The 19021-nt window shown below is 34.4% G+C and overlaps 1 protein-coding gene across 7 annotated transcripts in view; it reads right to left on the bottom strand.

Moving 5' to 3' along the window:
- Positions 1-17308, bottom strand: part of LOC136835342 (potassium voltage-gated channel subfamily KQT member 1-like) — a 924117-nt gene extending 906809 nt beyond the window's left edge. For 5 of the 7 annotated variants that reach the window (XM_067098719.1, XM_067098718.1, XM_067098721.1 and 2 more), the window contains exon 1: positions 15783-15917. The gene's annotated coding sequence lies outside the window, so the exon portion shown is untranslated. Of the gene's footprint in view, positions 1-15782 lie in introns of all 7 variants that reach the window. The other 2 variants (XM_067098724.1, XM_067098723.1) reach the window with 2 other exon arrangements.
- Between the last annotated feature and the right edge of the window lie 1713 nt (positions 17309-19021).

Here is a 19021-nt window from a genome sequence, read left to right as displayed (position 1 = left end):
CAGACTGAAAAATTTGAATGAACCAGTTGTTCAAAGTCCCGGCGAGATAATGAACAGAAAAAAACAGTAGAATGCGTCTTGCAGATTGCCCTTCATTTGTCGGTGTGGCTGGGAGATTTGAGGTTTTTTAGGTCTGATAAGAATTTAGTCGCACCAGAAGAGTTGTAGGACATTATTTACGGGGATTAGGCCACCTACAGTCCTTAGTAATACGATTAATTATGTTATGCTTACTACATAAAGGATAAATTGGTGTGTTCAGAAGACTAAACAAAAAACATAAGGAACTTAATTCAAGAAAATGCTTGACCAACACAGAATGGGTGCAGTGAGAAAAGTCAATCATCAAACACAGCCAGACAGAGTGGCTTCATCAGGAGAGAAATGAGAAGTTCGACCACGTAGGAAGAGAAAAGGATAGTATGTGCAGACCTTGTTATCAAGTGGTTTTGTATGTAGAACAAATGGCACTGTTACATGGATATGTTCAATTTTTATGAACAAGCTTATTATACAAAGATTTCTCGCATCTTTCAACTCGTGAAGAGGCTGTATATGGCAAGTAGACCATATTTTCCGTCTTTCTATCCTTGAAAGCCAAAGTTAATGATAGGCAGAGCTTTGAATCGAGAAATTATAAATCTCTTTGTTCTTTTTCAGTATATAGATGATGAAAGGGTGTCACAAGACTTGTAGTTAAAGAAAAAAATACCACTGGGCCCTCCCTGGAGGTGACAACGCTCATGTGGTTGCATGTTCTAAAGTTGTAGGAACATTTCTATACCTTGTTGTTGTTAAACAGATAGGTTGCTTTTATTTTTTTGACACACTTCGTCTATCACCTTAGTATCCTTTGCAATGTACTGTACTCTGGTGACAATGTGTAGGCAAGAGTGAGCAGTCTCAGGAAAAGGGAAAGGTCTGTACCCAGAGAGGACCTGCCTAATGGAATGAGGAAACCACTTGTGAGGATGAGCCATCATATCCAGGAGGTGCTAGAATATCTTCTGCACAGAGGTGGATAGAGAAAATTACATGAAGGTTAAGTTGGACAAACTGCTAATGGAGCCTTTGAGTAGTTTGTTAAAGCTACGGAGATTTTTGCGTTTGTGCATTGTCATTCATCATTTGAAGAGTATGTGCGTCGGTGACTGACGTCTTTATTATTTCTGAAAGCATTTTTTGAAAGGAAGAGATGTTTGCTCGTAAATTACCAGATAAATCTTTATGAATTTTAAAGACAGGTAAGAAAAAATGGAAAAGATATTGAGAAAAAATCCAAATGATAGGGGAAGCAATATAGGTCATAGTACCCAAAAAACTAAAGAAAAAAAATTTAGCCGTACGCCGAATATTGCTAAAATTTCATTTTATTTCATTCCAATCTTTTTTATGTTATTTTATTAAATTTATTTATTTTCATTCTCTACCTTTCATTTTGACTCCTTTTTATGAAGAGACATTCCTTGATGCTTCACTGCAAAAGGCTTTCACTTTCACTTTCTATTGACTTTTGCTGCTAAAGTAATGACAGTATAACGAAGGATACCTCTTGCATGCATGTATGGATTCACGCGTAAACATACACATACGCATGCACGCGCACACACACACACACATATATATATGTGTGTGTGTGTGTGTGGATCCGCTACGGATGGGGACGCAAGATTAAAAACCGAGTGTCTCTGTTTACCTAAGCAATGAATTAATGTACCTGGGGTTTAGAGGCCTGTGGTGTACGCAAAAAGTGCAGTGAAGGACATGTGGCTGTCAACCTTATCCCGAAAAATTTGCTGGAAACATGAAAGCTAACAACTTCTCTCACCAGCCCTCTCCCTTCCCCTTTAAGGGGAGAAAGGAGTATGTTGAAAACCACATGTAATATATATATATATATATATATATATATATATATATTATATATATATATATATATATTTATATACTGTATATATATATATATATATATATATATATATATATATTCAGTAATTGTCTGTACCTGTGTAGATGGATACCATAGAGACTAGTTGCTTAAAAATTTGAGCCTTTATAAGTAAGTTTTTATAAGACTAAGCTTTGGGTTGTATTCGTCAAGAAGATAAATAACATTGAACATAATATGTGCTTAGAGTTATCATTTTTTTTTACCCTGAATCTTCATAGTACAAATTGCCGTCAGAATTAGATTTACTGCTTTGTCAGAATATCCCCGTTAACTCAATTTTCCAACCGAGCTGCACTTTTTACTTTTCATATTGTCATAGCGGGAGTTTTTTCGGCTGGTTGCATTTTCTCTGCTAAATTGTCACATTTGAATTATTTTTTTATTCGAATATAGTTGTCTTTGCTGCTTCATTTTCTCTTCATGGTGAATTATCTCCGTCGGTTTGCTTAGTATGCCTTATTGACTTAACTTTCTTTTATTTTATATTTCCTTAATTTAAAAGTTGATACAACCTCTTGGTAGAATTTCCCAACATACCTTAATGGTTCTCTCTGAGGAAATTTTCCCACATAACTCCATAAATCTCCCGGACCTATAAGGTTAAGGAGCTGAACGAGCTCTTTTTAGCTCTTCCACTTACGCAGAGTTCTAGGTTTAGAACAGTATCTGTTTGACTGAACTTTATCTAGGCTGTTTCTCTTTGCTTTAATTGTTCTTTTTAGATTTATATTCCATTTTCATTTATTCTAATCCTCATGCGTGATAATGTCTTTTTATTGATTCTTCTATAATTTATTATTCACTTCAGCTCAGTTTCTTCATGTGATGGAATTTTCCCCTTTGCTCAATTTCCCTTCAGCTTCATTTCCCATTCAACGTAATTTTCCCTCTGCTTACAATTTCCCTTTAATGGTCGGAAATGTCATTTGGCTGAAATTATCTCGAAAGGTGAATCCCAGTAGCGCAGAAATTTGCCATTGGACATTTCCTTGTGACTATTTTCCAGGTGCAGGCTTAAATTCCTCGTAGACTGAATTTCCTTTAGTACATTATTCCCACTCAGGTCTGAATTTATCGTCCCCTTACCGCTAAGGATAATTCCTCATATTTAATTGTGGAGATTAGTTCTGTTTTATACTAAATTCACCTTCTTCATGATTTTTCCCGTTTGAAATGCTGTCAGAAAACTGTGCATTGTTCTTATGATGGCTCCTTATATCGGCAAAATGAAAATTCTATGAATGATGGAACTTGCTTTATTACTTTTGTTGTATTATTGTTTCATTGTTATTCTTCCATTGCTTGTCTTCTTGACGAAATTCCTTTTAGTGGAGAGTATTTATCATATGTAGTTATTTTGCAGATCGTCTTCGGAAGAAATAGTGGTTCGTCATCTAAAACTGGCTTTGTGTCAATAGAAAACCTCCAGTCACCTGAAATGCCTCTCTCCTAGAGACAATGAGTGGTATTAGTTTAGGTGAGGTTCCGTATTCTCCCCCAGTTTTTTAATTCCCACCATTAGCTGTATTATCCTTTAGGACCGCATATTCTGATTTGGCTCAGTTTTAGTTTTTTGTAAAAGAAAACTTTTGAGATGGCTTTGTCTGTCCGTCCGCACTTTTTCTTTCCGTCCTCAGATCTTAATAACTACCAAGGCTAGAGGGCTGCAAATTGGTAAGCTAATCATCCACCCTCCATTCATCAAACATAACAAATTGCAGCCCTCTAGCCTCAGCAGATTTTATTTTAGTTAAGGATAAAGTTAGCCATGATCGTGCGTCTGGCACCGCTATAAGTGCCAACAACACAGGTCACCACCGGGCCGTGGCTGAGAGTTTCATACAGCATTATACGCTGTACAGAAAACTCGAGTGAACCGAAGAAACTTCGGCGCATTATTTACTTGTTTCATGTCGAGACAAATTCCACATGCAGAACGTATTTATGATTGATTGCCATTATAATGCTTTTGGTTCGAAGGAGGCTTTAAACCCATCAGTAAGAGAAAACGGTCTATGGTCTCTTGGTGTTGTTCAACTGCTTACCCTCTCCTATTTTTTTCCCCCCCAAATATTTTTCTAACTGGGTTGTGACATATTTCAAGATGTGCACAACAACCAGGTTTAGGGTCATCAATATTTCTCCACAGATGTCAGCACGATTGCTTTCCGAAGTAATATTTTAGAACAAAACTCAGTTGCCAACTAATGTGCCATGTGCTATTAGATGTAATCGTGTCTTATCAAATTTCCAAATTAACTTTTATCCCGAACAAAGAAAAATGAATTTTGTTTAACAAAATCCTTAACGTCATTCTTTTAATTTTTCAAGGCAGGATTGTTGATAAAAAAGACACTTTAATTACAAGACTTTTGACGTTACATAAAGAATTGGACAGGGAAAGAAACCCTATTTTAGCAAGGGCAAAGTACAAATCTAGGCCAAAAATAAAATAATAAAAAATGGATAAGGAGAGAGAAAACAAAGGTCGAATCTTAAGCTGGGAAAGGAGCGATGTAGCGGCTGCTCGAGGGAAAGGAAGTTTTAGTAACTGATAAAAACGGAGGCGAGAAGAGATTCTTACAGTCTGGACTTTAGAGGGAAGAAGCTGTCATCGAAAAGACCAGTTTAGGGTCCAGTGAAACGACTGTGTCGTCAGTCTCGTTGAGTATAGTTCAGCGCTTGAAGAGATAAAAGTTGATCCCGAAAACTTGCTTCTTTCATTTCGAAATGTGCTTGCGAGACATGTCGCATCTATGGGAACAACGAGAAAAAAGTTGTCAGCATCCCGGCCAAGATATATTTTAGAAATTCCTGAGTCTTTTCGGATATAAATAGTTATATGATTTTGATGTTGGAAAACGAGTTCGGTTTCCTGCCGCGAATGCGTTACCATTTATACGGTCCAATTGAGAAAAGCTAGGAACATAATAACGAACGAAAAGCAAGTTTTCTCTTTGGGAGGAAAATGTGCGAATACTCTGGAATATTTTTCGTTATAATTTTCCTGCAAAATTATGGTCGTCAGAGCAAATCTATTCTCGTGAAAATATTCCATAAAAAACGTGTTGTCTACAAGAATTCTCTATGACATCAAAAGATATTAAAGATAAAAAGAATATTCTCGTTCGTTTTTTTTTTTCATGACCTGTGCTTTAATCATCAGCATGAAAATGATCAAATGTTGTGTAAGTTTTCATGTCGTGATAAAATTACTTGATTTGCTTCTCAAGTGGAAGTTAATTGTTCTTAGAAATCCCCCACCAAATATATATATATATATATATATATATATATATATATATATATGCACAGTATATATATATGTGTGTATGTATGTATGTGTATATATATATATATATATATATATATATATATATATATATATATATATATATATATATATATATATATATATTGTACACACACTGTGGAATTATGTAAACTTTATTTTTAGATGCACAAAGTTCGAGCGTAATGCAGTGTTTTGAAAACGGAATAAACCCTGATATATAAAGGAAGTCGAGATTTCTTGTTGTTAATCTATATGTCATACGCTCTCATGTGATGAGTAAACGGAAAAATGTTTGTGAAACTTACGAAGTAATGCTCAGTCAATGAGGTGATGTCAAAGAAGTGCGTTCCATAATCTTTTTCAGCATACTACAGCAAAAAATTTAAGCCAATTACCCAATACTGTTGCCGAAATTCAAGTCGCGTATGTTCGTGTGATTTCAGTTGTGTACCAGTTTAAGGAATACATGAAATATTCTATGCGGAGCTGATGGCCTTATGCTCTACTCTAAAAATACCAGATTCAGTTGTGGTAGAAACCTTGTTCTCTGTAAGCAGTCCAAACTCTCTGGTTGTTTTGCAACACTCCAGTTGCAATGACTTGAAGTCAGACTGTGTTATTTCTGTCAAATAGTATGCTGTACAATCTGTGGTATTGTTGCAAAAATCAGTGTATATGTATATATATATATATATATATATAAATATATATATATATATATATATATATATATATATACATATATGTATATGTATTATGTGTATATATATATATATATATATATATATATATATATATATATATATATATATATATATATATATATATATATATATATATATATTATATAATGTACACCGTGCATTGATATCACATGTGTAATGTAAATGAAAGCGAGTTCATCGTTGTAAAAGTTAACATTTTCAGTTTAGAATCTAACATGATTTGTTTATTGGATAATTGCTTGAATACAATACAGTGAATTATAAATTAATGTTTCGTTCAGTGCGTCTCGAAAACAGTTTGAGGTCGTTCATCACAACACGATTTAGAAGATTAATCGTTACGCATGGCGTGTTACGAGTTAACAAATGTACGAGGTACAGGGGTCATCGGTGGGCCAAAAACAATGAACGCAATATGAAACACCATTGTAAGTTTTAAATAAACATTTCTTTTTTTTTTATTTTTACTTTTATCTGTGCTTTCGATTCTTACTTTCATCTGCGTAAACGTTGGTCTTAACTTGGTGGCACTGAATTCGTTTCACGTTATAAAGATAAAAGTTGCAACAGAAGTTTTCTTATTTCTATTTCAGATATTATTTGATTGTAACATTGTATTCTTTTCAGCAGTTCACATCTCAGGCCTAAAGAAATGTGTTTTCCTTATGACCATATGACAGAGGTGGATTAATGGCATTACTTAATGGACTCTGTAAATAATAACCAAGCTTTGCCATATTCTAGACCGGTGTAATGCAATTGCAAGTCATTTGTTTTAGTTGTTAAATGTAGTAATCTTTTACGTTTTATTAAATAAATTCAGTGTCCAGTCATTGCATATATATATATATATATATATATATATATATATATATATATATATATATATATATATATACATATATATATATATATATATATATTCATACATACATATATGTAAATATTATATATATATATATTCATACATATATACATGTAAATATTTATATATATATATATATGTATATATATACACACATATATGCACGAAATAAAGAGTTGAGTACCCACCACCAAGACTGTGCGAAAAAGGGGTGGCCTTAGACCTATTAAATAATCCCCTTTACAGTCGCTCTTTAGGACGAAAAGATAACGCCTTAAGCCACCTGATCGAAGGAGAAGGTCTCTCTCTCTCTCTCTACCTGTTTATCGATTTATACCTTTGTATATTTTTAAACACAAAAACTATACACTACATACATATCCACAGTCAAGCACAAGCACGTTTACCATTATGAACTTTGTGAAAGGCGGCTCTGTGTCCCAGATCTATTTATAAGGCCTTCAAGAATTTTGTATATGAGAGAATAACGTTTGTGAATCGCCCGCCTGCCACAAAACTGGAAGGTAGGCATCCCATGTCTCTTGAAGTCTACCAATTTATATGTCATTGAGTCTACCAATTTATAATTGTCATTGAGTCTACCAATTTATAATTGTCATTGAGAAAGCATAAGACATGTTTCAGTGAGAAATTTATCAGTAAGAAATTTATCTGTTCTTTAATCAAAAATGTTAATCTCTGATACACTGCCTTTGTGAACACATCGCCATGCCATTAAATGGAGAAAGAACTCTTAAAGAAGTACCCCATGAAAATGTCACCATTTTGAGTAGAGAAGAATAATAACAAGTCATCTAATCTATGTTCAGTTTAAAAGCAAGAAAACAAAGATTATGTTGTTTAGGGATGAACTGCAATGAAAAAAAATTTTGTTTAACACGGCAGTGATACTGGAACATTAGTGATTTCAATTGATTTTTCATTATTATTTTCCAACATAGAGTTATTGTACGGGGTATAAAGAAAAATATTTCGGAAATAATACCTTAAAAACTACGTTTACCAGCAGGAAATGTTTATGGTGTACTGATAAATAATTTTGTGACCGCTAATTAGACGAGTATAGAAATTTTATGGTGCAGTAAACATCAGATGATTCATGATTATGATGGCACTGTTAAAGGTGGTTGAATCAAGCTATCAGGTCTTTTTCTATAATATTTCTTTTAACAATATCTTTACCAAATAGTACCTCCTTAGAATTCTGGCAGTTAGTGGAGTGATTATAATTTTTCATAGACATGTATGTATGTATGTATGTATGAATGTCTGTATAATGTTGAGTGCCTAATGTTAAGCCTGAAGAAATATACTCATACCTGCATATGCAGTTATAGCAACATTAACGTCATACGTGCATATATTGTCCTTGCATACGCAGCTGATGACATCGATATAAAAAGAAGGTAACAGCGTTTGATGAGATTAATTTCGTAAATTGAGACGCAGGATATGTTTATCTTTTAGCCCTTTGAAACTATTGAAAATGTCAGATGAATCGGTAATGAGCTTGATGAACTCATTCGCTTCTGGTAACGAAGTTTTTCCAGGAGGAATAATGTGCCTCAATCATTATTTACTCCTTTTATCGATTCAGAACTTCATTCCGAGAATACATTCCATAATGCCGTGTTAAGCTTTTATCTCTCTTACTCTGTCTTTGTCATGTACACACACATATATATATATATATATATATATATATATATATATATATATATATATATATATATATATATATATATATATATATATATATATATATATATATATATATATATATATATATATATATATATATATATGTATGTAAGTATATATAATATGTGTATATAATATATAGACATTTTCCTTGAAACATGTCTGTTTTCTCTTAGAAAGAGTATCTCTAGTAGATGTCAAATTTCCAATTCTCAGCAATGTTTTTCTTTAGGTGAGATTGCTAGCCCATACCCTTCTCCATCCATGTCGCCATCCACCACAGTCGAATAACTAAGAGTACTCATTGTACTACTCTCTTCCTCCCTCTGCTGAGGTCGAGTTCTGGCTTTTGTTAGTGAGATAAGAGTGATAGCCACTAGACCACGCTACCATATATATATATATATATATATATATATATATATATATATATATATATATATATATATATATATATATATATACTAATAATATATATATATATATATATATATATATATATATATATATATATAAAATTGTAGTATCAACATATAAGCCTGGCCTCTTGTCTCTTTTCCATGGTAACATTTTCTTTTTTGTGTTATGTTTTCATAGGTGCGTATACCTTTTCTTTTTTTAGCTTTATCTGTCTCTTCATGTTGTGTTACCGCAATTGCTGACCCAGACTTTGCAACGTGGATAGTCAGTATTCCCATTTACAGATGCCTACGTTCCTAAGTTCAACATTTATACCTATATAATTGAAAAAACTTTGCTGGATACCTCATCTTTTAGGAATTGACAACAGCCATATGCCAAAGAGAATATTCTATTGGGAAATACTGAGAGGGAACAGTTAGTCTGGAAACCTATTTTGCGTTACTGCCACCCTTCGAAGCTTGATCTGTATCGAAGTCAAATTTATCAGCTGAAAGAGTCCTGGTCCCAGTCCCAGAGTGCTGTTTTGCTGAAGAGGGGTGCACAGAGGAGAGGCGTGTCAGATAGCATAAGTTGTGTGCACACCATGTTAGATGGACCTTTAATATGCGTACAAATAATTATATTGAGAGAGTACGAGATGATTAAGCGTTTGGGCCTTGCACTGAGATCGACCAAATTAAAAATGAAAAAGGTTATACCTATAAACATAATCGTGTTGAAGAAAGAAAAGAGAGAAAGAGTGCGAGGAAGGTACTCGCACTCCTTGCGTTCTTACTGAAAAGAAATCGTTGGGGAGCACTGGGGGTGCATTCGTGGGTGAATGAATTGGGACCAAATCAAGTCGCCACTTCCATTAGACTGCCACACAGGAAGCACGGAGTCAGAGATAATGTTTCAACAGTCCATGCTGATCCAATCCGGAATGCCTAGAAATATATTTGTGTTCCATCAATCGATGTTTGTTTTGCCAGATTGGCGACTATTCTCTTATGCGGCATCCGTGATTAGCCTTAACGTATCAGGATGTTTTCTTCGGTCCCGGGGTGCAGAGAGACATCAGGGGGCCCGTCTCATCGATTTTTTTTTTTTAATAGGAAAATAAGAGGAAGCTAGTCCTTACTGAGTTGTCATTATAAGATCATTGAAGGTTTATTTCACTTTAGAGTCATCACCGGTGAAACAGGCGCTTTTCGTGTATTTTGTTCTGTTTTGGGGAGAATATTATTTAGAAGATGAAAAATGAACCGAAGAATGATTTTATGTAGATTAAGAATCCGAAATTATATAAGAAAAGTGTATTATTTATAAAAGGTAAATATTTTTATCTTTTACAAATAATACAGTTTACTGATATAATTATAGATTTTTTATATACAATTTAATTACGGCAGTGTGAAATTCTTAGTGAAGGTTGATTTATTTTATGAAAAAGCTAAGGGGGCGAATAAAGTGATATCCACGTGTAACCAAACTATAAAAGTAAAAGAGAAGGAATAAATAAAAGTAGAGTCTAGCTTAATATGAACCGATATCTCTTCAAATGGAATAAAATATTTTTCATTTTCCAAATCTAAAGGAACGAGTATATTGATAACAGTGATAACAAAGATACCAGATAGAAATATTTCTGCTTGCAGATATATGCATTTCGTGTAACTACGCACTTATGCATAAGGGGAAATGCTTAAGCGGTTCGTTTCTGCTACACTGATGTTAAAGCACCTAAGTCAAATTCATACATGCATACTGCATACATACATACATGCAAACACATACACATATACATATATATATATATATATATATATATACATATACATACATATATATACATATATATGTATGTATATGTATATATGATATATATAAATATATACAAATACATATATATGCATATGTATATGTATAAATATATATGCATATACAAATATAAACATACATATTTATATGTGCGTAAATATATATACATATGTATAAATAAATATATATATATATATATATATATATATATATATATATATATATATATATAGAATTGAAATTTCTGTTTATAAGATGCAATAATATTCACGTCAGTAGCGAAAGAGCCTGGTAGATTGATTTAGGAACATACCGAAAGTCCCGTTGTGCTTCTGGTAACAAAAGTCGTGAATTATGTACCTGACAGTTAGTTAGCTGCAGGGGACCGAAACCAGCAGGCATGTGGGCATATGATTATTAACCAAATCTCAAAATTCAAGCCACCAGCTCTCGGGGGCAAAATCACACACGCACAGACGCATATACATACTTAAGTATGGCATATATTTTTTATATATGTGTGTGCGTGTGTTTATATATATCTTATGTATATATATATATATATATATATATATATATATATATATATATATATATATATATATATATATATTAATATATATTAATATATATATATATATATATGTATGCATGTACTGTATGTATGTATGTATTTATATAAATGCATATATATGTATATATTTATATATATGTTACAGGGCTAATAGGCAGACCCATAAAAAGCCGAGTCGCGTATTAACGAGATTATCCGAGGGGAGGAGAGAAACGGAGAGCGAAAAAGTGACCACGAGACGCGGTTTAATAATAAAGCCTGATTGGCATGGCGGCAGAGCGGCAAACAAGCCTGAAAGCGAAAGAGTCAGTCATCTTTCGGGGCCAGAGACAGCGCTGATTGCGAGCTGCACTAACAGAAGAATGCTCACAAACCAGGCTCACAAAAGAATAGAACGCCAGCATTATTAAGAATATGCATCCATAAATACGCATCTACATGCATATTAGTGTCTAGCATATATATATATATATATATATATATATATATATATATATATATATATATATATATATATATATATATATATATATGTATATATATATGTATATGTATGTATATATATATATATATATATATGTATATATATATATATATATATATATATATATATATATATATATATGTATATAATATATATCTTCTTCTTCTTCTTCTTTCTCTGCATCCTTTTCCTACTTTTATATGCGTGTCAATTGTCTGCAAGCAAATATTTCTCTATTTACATATGTATTTACTGCGTATTTTTATGTGCGTGAGCGGTTGCATCTTTGTGCATGCCTGTCGAAATATTACCTTTGATGACATTTCTATTTATATCTTTGTTTCGAGGAGAGCGGCCTTGGAGTGTCTGAACTGTTAATATCATTGTTATCATTATAAAATTCCGTTCTTATGGGACGAGCCGAAATGCCGTGAACTAATTATCTATAGAACTGAATAATTGTTTTAAAAAAATATTTGAGAATGGATAAAAAAAGTATTAGAAATGCAGTTATGGAAAGGAAACGGTATATAAAAATGTATGTGGTTAATGCTAAATATTTATTAATCATATTCCGTTAATTAATAGCATATATGAATACATCGCAGTATTTATATACGTATATATATATTATATATATATATATATATATATATATATATATATATATATATATATATATATATATATATATATATTTATATACACAAGTACATGTGTGTGTGTTTGTGTGCGTGAGTGTAACAAGTACTAGAACTATATAGAAAGAAAGACTATAACATTTATAGAATTTATTAAAAGACTTAAATTTATACATTCCAGCAAGGGAACTAAAACCAAAATATATATATATATATATATATATATATATATATATATAGAGAGAGAGAGAGAGAGAGAGAGAGAGAGAGAGAGAGAGAGAGAGAGAGAGAGAGAGAGAGAGCATATGCTTTATTTCGTATCTGATAGAAAAGTAGATTGATAGAGAGAGAGAGAGAGAGACCTATATGTTTTATCACTTACACATGTAGTTGCAATAGCTACAATGACATCTTAGCCTCTCGATTTCCTTACTTGTTTAGAATAAGATTTTCACTGCAAAGCCATAAAACCAAGTGGAGAAACAAATGAAGACCCCTGGCGTCCGAGGCAAGATTTAAACCCACACACACACGCACACACACACACACACACACACACACACACGATGTCCGAGTGAAGTTACTCTTAACCTTTCGATCAATAACAAGTGTATCCCTGCTCATACATACATCAATTTGTCGAATTCAGATTCATTTGCTGAAGCTGAAATAGACCCGTCCTGACCATCGTAGCACAGAGGCCTGCGTGTATTCCATTTTAGGTTGGTTATATTATATATATATATATATATATATATATATATATATATATATATATATATATATATATATATGTGTGTGTGTGTGTGTGTGTGTGTGTGTGTGTGTGTGTGTGTGATGTGCACGAATGTAGTTTACAGTTTTACTTGTCCAGAGGAGATGTGTAATTCTCACAGCTAAAACTACATCGGGCACACTACAATGACCCTTCGGAGACGTATGCTGGCTCACAGATATCAAGGGGCCATTCATCAACATTATATACTAAATGTTCACGACAGGAAGCCATCTCTACATTGACAGAAGGCGCCCAGGTCGTACACAGAGGATAACTACGGTCGCCTCTTAATAGCCGAAGCAGTAAATATCGCTATCCAGAAACCGACCCTGAATATTCAACAAGAGTCGGATCATATATACTCCCCTCCAGCAGGAGAAGAACTGCGCGATCCAACAGGGACCAGACAGCACGGCCCAAACCACAGGCCACATCGCGCCCCTTAGGGGACACGAGAGCGCCCAGCGAAGGCCAAGTCGCTGAGGAACTGCCCAACACAAACCTGCAGCCGTTAATTAGCGTAGAGCATTTAGACGCACACACACACTCAAATTTAATATTATACACACTTTTTATTGTAGAAACCCTGATGATGCGATAAGGTATTGCGAAACATTGGGAATAATTTGTATTACCGTCATCAACTTGTGATTCCCTGTCCTCATATGATGAAGTGTGTGTGTGTGTATATATATATATATATATATATATATATATATATATATATATATATATATATATATATATATATTATATATATATATATCACAGTTGTAAGAACTTGAGTGTTGTTTCATTTTATTTATCAATAACCGTTGGCTACCTTTAACATGGATAAGCTAGGGTACCCTTTGCCGTAACCCTTATGTGGCTAAGAAACCTCATGTCCAGAGTAAAGGAGAGATAAAGGTGCGAGCTATAAATTCTTTTCCATCCTTTTCAACCTTGAGAGCAGAGCGAACAAAGGGCCTTCCTTCACTTGCTATGAAGGGCAAGCGAAATGAACCCGAGATCATACCGCGTCATCACTCTCTCAGGTTTTAACTAGAAAGAATAAAATGGTGTTTATGCCGTTGCATGGCATTACCGATGTTTAATTAACAGAGATAACTTGTCTTGTGGTGCATGCAGCTCTTTGTTCATCTCCGTCTAATCACTCGGGAATGATGTGAGCGATTGCAATTGATTCTCTGTAAATGAAAGACCTTGTTGTTATTTCTGGTAGTACATTACATTTAGAGAGTATGATAGTAAGGATTCCACTGGGAAGCCCAGACTTCAGTCATTGAGTTAAGGACCTTTCTTCCGGTAAGTGCCACTTCCAGACAAAGGAAAAGGCTTCGCCTGTGGTAGTTCATCTATTCCGGTTGTGACTAGAAGTTTAATTGTAAGTTTTCAGAGTAATGTTCATCATCACGTAACTGGATTATATTTGGCACCAGCTAGTTATCTTATCGAGGAGCTATCAAATAAAGGATTTACGAAAAACTCTTGCCTTGCCTTTTTTGTTCAGATAAACTTGTTTGTCAACAAGGATTTTATATTTCTTAATTTCCTCCTTTGTCCTGACAACTACTGCATTTCACAGATTTGATGCTTTGCAGCATCTTAGTTCAACGTTTTCCGTACACACGTACTTTTATTTCCTCATCATACCACATTACATTGAATCAATGAAATTTTTTTTTTTTTGGTGGGGGAGCAATTTAAAGTTACGTTGTGATGATGGTCAGGGGATGTCAGGTTGATAAATGGGTTTTTCAGTGACCTGCAATGGATAACTTCTCGACAAATTAGCTATACAGTAAGCCTTGGGAAGTCACTCTTCTCACGCATTTACTTTTCTTATCATACACATAACGTTAACTGTTATAGTTCCATGCATGCACATTTATACTCAAACATGTTATTTTTTGAGGGAAACAGAGACTCGGGGGAAGATAGCACTAAATTTCCAGTCTCAACCTGTCTTATTTTTCTCTAGTTTAAATGATATTGCTATCAGCTTGCCATTGATATTTCATTGTTTTACTTGTTAATCTTTTTCTTGGTAATAAAAACATTTTTTTTTATTTCTAAAGACTTCTTTTCTCATAGATATTTGTTTAGTGAAATGTTGAACTGATTAGGTGGCGTGAGGGAAGATTATGGTTAGTAAACATGATAAAATGCATCTTGCTTTTTCGGTTGGGTTTCCATAATTTTTTTTTGTCAGCACTTGTGACCCAGATTTGCCCATGTGGAAATCGCCCGACACCGCGCAATCATTCATTATGCACAGCGAGACCGAGATCAACATTTCACACCTTACAAACGCACGACAGGTCACGTCTATATAAGTCTCACTCAGTTCATTCTTAGGAAAAACATTCAGAGAAAAAGAGAAACCAATTGTATTGAAGTGATACCATTAACACTGTCATGGTCTTTGTCAAAGGCCTCCAATGGGGCGCTCTGACGTCCGGCCGTGTTAAGACCCAGGTGAAATTTGATGCCGCTTTGACCATATTAATGTTGAACTTACCTTATTGTTTTGAGGTGAAGAGAAGATGCTGTCTGGGAACTGTTGAGGCTGGTTGTTTATTCCAGTGCTATTTTCCTTGCAGCTTCATGTTGACGATCACTTTTTTCGTATTCAGTCACGGAAATGGCGCACCGGTACCCTTATCTTATTTTTTCCTTTGCAAACTAAGACATTTTTATTTGCTTCATAGTAATATATGTTGATCGTGCCAGATGTTTACACATCATCGGTGCATAATTGTTTCCGAAAAATTGCTGCGCATTACTTCGTAGGCCTTTACTTTTCCTTTGCCTTTTTTGGTATTTTGTGATGACACTTTCTTTTTTTTACCTTACATGTTAAGTTTTCCTTTCTTGATAACGGGGAATTTTTAGATTGGCTCTTTATATTTTCCAAAGCTTTTGACAGAAAGTGGAAAAATAAATAAAATTTTGATATTTGATTCTTAATATAATAATTCTTATGAATTACGTATATTGTTTTCAGTTTAATTTCAAGCTCTGTTTGAATGAGAAAATTTAGAATCGTTGTACCAGAAAATTGCTAGCAAAATCAATAAATTTTTTTTTTATTTCTTTTAGAATTATCGTTTCTGAAACTAGTCATAGAAGTTATAAATATTTTCCTAGAAAACGTTCTTCGTGATGTACATCTCTTTTTAGGGTTAAAGTTGGTATTATTTCAGAAAAAAATATCTATTAGACAGGTGTATGCAATATTATACATGACCTTGGCGTCATAATACCTGTACAGTTCAACGTGACACCACTTAATTCACAATAGCAAATATCACAGAGTAGTTTTGACTGTCGTCGATTGGGTTTATTTAGGACATAAAGGATCGTAAATGACCATCGTTTGGAAGGACCAAGGCCTTCCGGTTTAAGGATAAAGTACGTGCGAGACAGGTTTGGGGAGGAACTACACAACACTGCCCTCGGGGTTTATGCACTTATTTTTCTATTCACAAAACTACCATCCACACCTTGACCTGAATCAGTGGCATGACCTTTCACCCGCCATCAACGTATTCCAGAATGAGAAATGGTCAGTAAAGACCGCAAACTGCCCTAAAACGAGTCTGAAACTTCCCTTCAAAATCGTTCTCTGTGCTGTCTCCGCTCCGTGGCTACGCGCTCGTGATATTCGCACAACGGACACTTGTAGAGCGGCAGTGGCTGCGTATATCGAAGACCTCAGGTTAGTTGGTATTGTGCGAAGTCTTGCTTTTCACTCTTTGCTTTCTAGTATTATGATTGGTGGTGAGGGTAATTAAATGCGTAACAAAATTTCGCTAGAACACTCAAAAGACACACAAACACACCATCCGGTCGAGAGAAAGAAAAAAAAAGTGGAGGGTTGTCGACGTATCCTTTTCTTCTACTAATAGTTATTTTGTGTGTGTGTATGTGTGTGTTGAGGGAGTGAGGAGGGGACGAGGAGGGAGAGTGGAGGGAGATTGTCAAAGAGAATCCTCCCGCTTTCACCACCACTCGCCCGGCTGAGGGTAGAGGCAACACCGTACTGAGCAGCAGACTTCCACGTAACCCTCCCCTCTTCGCACGTTGGACATACACACACGTATGCGCATACAGTAAACACACTCTTAACACGCACACACACGTACATGCATACACACACACTCACAGTCTGTCAGTTGAAGCCCTTTTTTCCCTTTAATCCTCATTCTCTTTTTTCCCCTTTCTTCCCACATGCTTGGCACACACTTAAAGTTCCATTTCCCCTTGTCTGTTTACTCCAGAGGACAAGCCATGTGCACCTTACGAGAGGCGCTTCCCCCCTGCCCTCACTCCCCGTCCCCCTCCCCCCTCACTTACCTTCTCTTGTAAGTTGGCTACCGGCGCCTCTACTTGTAAACCTCCTTCTGCGAGATGTTTATGTTCGTGAATTTCCTATTCGTAATTAATAGTTCTCCCTTTTCTTGAAGAGGCGTTCCACTCTGCTCTAGTCTCAGTTTTCCTCCTAGGTTTCCCTTCAGATATATTTTATTAGCTTTCTTCTCTGTTATTTAAAATTTTCTGTTTGTCTTTCAATATTTTATTCTATTTGTTATTGGTCTTTCAATTTATTCTCGCTCATTCAAAATAAGAAAAATCTTCAGCGTATTTGCTGCAGTTAAATTGTTGACGTATCTGTTGGTTTCTTGTCCTTTGCGAAAAATGAAGAATACATTTTTCATATACCGATTTTCAGCTCAGTTCTCAGACTCATTTTTCTTCCCGGAAGCTGTTTTCAGGTTTTGCTTACCCATTTTTTCTTTTCAACAAGGTCTCTTTAAACAGCGCCTCAACCGCCGTGAGTATTTAATGATATTACTGCGTAAGGGAATGTTGGACAGCCGAATAAACAAACTGATTTACAAGCAGTCCATTTGTGACTAATTTCGCTTTATTATTTCGACTGATGCTGTATTTTCATTAGTTCCTCATTGGAGGGTGGGTACCATTCTCAGCTAGCACTCTGCTGGCCCAGCGTTCGATTCTCCGATCGGTCAATGAAGAATTAGAGGAATTTATTTCTGGTGATAGAAATTCATTTCTCGCTATAATGTGGTTCGGATTCCACGATAAGCTGTAGGTTCCGTTGCTAGCTAACCAATTAGTTCTTAGTCCTGGGAGAGCTATTAATCAGCTCAGTGGTCTGGTTAAACTAAGGCATACTTAACTTTGTATTTTCATTTGTTAGACTAACAAGAGAATGCAGGTTGACTCTGATACAAAGTTATTGTTGGGCAGAAAATATAGGTCACACTTCTGTAGTTTGTGCTTGGGTGATTACTTGTTTTATTCACGTTTGATTTAGATATATAAATTAGTAATGTTAAAAAAATACGTCTGAGTTTATACAATATGAATTTTGTATCATGTTCTTATTTTATATATATATATATATATATATATATATATATATATATATATATATATATATATATATATAGATATATATATATATATATATATATATATATATATATATATAGTGTGTGTGTGTATGTACGTATATAAATATGTTAATTTTTGTCAGTGTTGAATCTAGACTTCTTCTATCTTGTATTAATAAAGCTATACCCTCCGTACTTGCTGGACACCATAACCTCAGCTTTACTTTCGTACCACCCAATTCAAGAGATTCTTGCCACTCTTTTACCCGGCTTTACGATTCTTATTCAGCCTCTGCCGTAATCATCAGATCGCCTGCATATAACAATAGCCATAGAC

Source organism: Macrobrachium rosenbergii, chromosome 55, assembly GCF_040412425.1.
Source record: "Macrobrachium rosenbergii isolate ZJJX-2024 chromosome 55, ASM4041242v1, whole genome shotgun sequence".
NCBI lineage: Eukaryota > Metazoa > Arthropoda > Malacostraca > Decapoda > Palaemonidae > Macrobrachium > Macrobrachium rosenbergii.
This window is presented reverse-complemented; position numbering and strand designations above follow the sequence as displayed.